Below are 3,427 nucleotides of genomic sequence, written 5' to 3'. Positions count from 1 at the left end.
TGCTTTCTGTATTTTCTAAATCTTCTACAATGCATACAGATTATTTTGGCCAACAGAATGCATAACCAATTAGTGATACCAGCATATCATCTAATAAAAACTATGAATGACATGAAACTGGAAATGATGATCGATGTGTTGTTTGACAAAATCAAGATCCATCCTGGGAAGAATGAAACAACTGTTCAAATATAAAATAAGGCGGGATAAATGTGAACTTCCTCTTTGGGTTCAATAATTTTGTCGGGGTGTTTGATGAAGGGGTCCTTCTCTGTATATGTGGGACGTGGCATTAAGTGACCTCCAGGGCTATGCTCAACCTTTGTTGTCTCTGATTTTCAGTTTAGATAGGGGTAGGCCCGACTTGAGAAAGTGTCATTAGAAAACAATCTGAGGGTCTCAGTGTCTCAAAAGCTCAGTGGGAACCAACAATGTGAAACAACAGCTAAAAAGAGATGATGGTCCAAGATGACAGAGCGTCCCACTATTTGGGGCTGCTCAGGCCACATCTGAAGCTTGTCCCAGTTCTAGACACCACCCAGGGAATGAGGGAGCCCTCTGTGTTGGGAACAAGGGCTAGGAAAGTCCATCATAGCAAGCAGGTGCTGGGAGTGTGCTTAATTCAGGGGTTTCCCAATCACAGCCTTCACATCTCCAAAGGGCTCCTTGGACAGAGGACACAGAAGTGGTCCAGGAGGCCTGTGCTCTCACTTGAACCAAAGGCTCAGCGGTCTTGCTGGGCAGGATTGCATCTCAACACCAACCCCTGAGCCAGGACCATGATCACGGCCCCTCATCTCTAGAGAGCTGAAGCCAGAAGCAGCAACAAGGCGAGAGGTCGATCAGTAGCCCACACTACCAGGACAAGAAGATTCTAGAGGGTAGCAAATTCAGGTGGTCATGGCAGCCAAGCGAACGAAACCAGTCAGGTGTTTACCTTTTAAGATTGCAGGGCTCGCTTAGTGGACTTGGCCCAGTGGATAGGACATCCGTCTACCACATGGGAGGTCTGCGGTTCAAACCCCGGGTCTCCTTGACCCGTGTGGAGCTGTCCATGCACAGTGCTGATGCGCGCAAGGAGTGCCCTGCCACGCAGGGGTGTCCCCCTCATAGGGGAGCCCCACTCGCAAGGAGTGCGCCCCGTAAGGAGAGCCGCCCAGCACGAAAGAAAGTGCACCATTGCCGCACACACGGAGAGCTGACACAACAAAATCACTCAACAAAAAGAAACAGATTCCCGTGCCACTGACAACAACAGAAGCCGACAAAGAAGACGCAGCAAATAGACACAGAGAACAGACAACCGGGGTGGGGGGGCCGGGGGAAGGGGAGAGAAATACATAAATAAATAAATCTTTAAAATTAAAAAAAAAAAGATTGCAGGGATTTCTTCACTTCCACAGGTAAGGACATTGTGCCCGGTTTTTCTTAAAACAAGCAGCTCTCTTGTTTTTTATTTTCCTCTTTTGATAAAGACCTGATAAGAAGCAGATGTGCCTTTACAGCCAGAAAAACGACAGCACACGTGCAATACGCAGTGGCCCCGGCGGTCATCCTAGGTGCTCGGCCTCCCTAGACGGGGCTGGCGCAGGGCTCCAGGGGGCTGCACCGTGCGGGAGTGCAGGCCAAGGGGGAAAACAAGCCCTCCTCTTGGATAAAGAGAAGCTAGAAATTAGATGTTTTTGTGAAACCTCCCCATGTCTAAATGTTGACACGACAAGACACAGGCTTGAAATCCCGGTGTCTCTACTGTGCTCTAAGCTCGGCTTGCACAGCCCTGGGCTGCAGACCTCGCCACCTGGGGAAGCGGCCATCTCTCCCCACAGGTCGCTCTCACAGAAGCCGGTCCTCAGACCACATGGAAGGTGAGCTCCTTAGAACACGCCCGCAGAGCCCTCTGCACCCCCCAGCCTCCGCGCTGGGCCCCACCCCAGCTTCGGCTCCGTTCCTTCCCTCCTTCCCTCACTCATTCACCCCTAGGGGTCAGCCGCGCAGCACCTGCGGAATCCAGCACTTCCTGCTGTGAGTTCCCTCTGAGCAGTGACTTTTCTTTACCCCTGAGTCCCCCAGAGCCCCCTTCCCACTTACAGCTTGGAGCAGAGCAAGCGCGGATGCCTGGGAGACAAAAAGGAGGTCCCGAGACAGCTTCACCCCGGCTGGAGCACCGCAGCCCCCGTGCCTCTTCTGGACACCAGCTGCGCCCCTTGCAGACCCCGCAGGTGGGTCTCTAGCAGTGGACCGGCCAGCCTCTACTGCCTCAGCTAGGTCCCCCCAAGTGTTTCCAGGGGCCTTGACACTCACTTCCTGGCCCATCTTGGGGCACCTTTTTTTTTAAAGATTTATTTTATTTATTCCTGCCCCCCCCCCCCCCGCCCATTGTCTGCTCCCTGTGTCCATCGCTGTGTGTTCTTCTGTATCTGCGTGTATTCTCATTAGGCGGCTATGGGAACCGATCCTGGGACCTTCCGGAGTGGGAGAGAGGCGATCATTCTCTTGCGCCATCTCAGCTCCCTGTTCTGCTACATCTCTTATTGTCTTCTCTCCTCTGTGTCTCTTTTTGTTGCGTCATCTTGCTGCATCAGCTCTCCTGCATTGACCGGCACTCCTGCATAGGGCGGCACTCTGCTTGGGCCAGCTTGCCCACACTAGGAGGTCCTGGTTATCGAACCCTGGACCTCCTATATGGTAGGCGAGAGCCCAATTGCTTGAGCCACATCCACTTACCTACGAAGCACTGTTTAAGAGAAAGGTGCTTTGCAGTACAAAGACTGAGATGAGCCGTGTTGATGCCCCCCAGGGCTGGGTTTGAGTCTAACTCAGCCAGTTTGGGCAGATCATTTAAATCTCTCTGAGCCTCAGTTTCCTGATCTATAAAATGGGAATAAAACTCCTATAGGTCAAACCTGTTCTTTGGATTTGAAATGAGAAATGATGCCTGGTGAGCGCCCGGCTCAGTTGGCGCCCAGGGCAGGAGGGCTATTGTAGTTGCTCCTGCCAACCGGCAGAGGGCACCAAACTATCCTAGACCAGAAACCTGCCTCAGGTGTGCTGCTCACAAAGGGAAGCCAGGAATTCACCCGGGGCTGCAGGAGAGCCTGTTAGAGGGGAAAGTCAGAACTCAGACTTTACACGGTGCTGTCTGGGGAGGGGGCTCCCATCCCCAAAAGCAGCTTGGGGTAGCTGAAAGCGGAGCCCAAAGAGGGAGCATCTGGGTGCACGCGAAGCCTTGGGCAGGTGTCACCTGGGCCCCCGCTTGGTCTCCAGGAGACCTTCCCTCTGACTCTAAGATTCGGGGACAAATGCATTTGCTGAAACTTGCAGACCGGGGCAGGGGGTCCGGGTGGGAGAAGGGGCCAGACGACCTCTGGGTGCCTCTCTGGGGTGGGGATCTGGTGATTTCTGCGCAGTCAAGGAAGCCGAGTACAGG

The sequence above is a fragment of the Dasypus novemcinctus genome, chromosome 8 (genome assembly GCF_030445035.2).
Source record: "Dasypus novemcinctus isolate mDasNov1 chromosome 8, mDasNov1.1.hap2, whole genome shotgun sequence".
NCBI classification, from domain to species: domain Eukaryota; kingdom Metazoa; phylum Chordata; class Mammalia; order Cingulata; family Dasypodidae; genus Dasypus; species Dasypus novemcinctus.
This window is presented reverse-complemented; position numbering follows the sequence as displayed.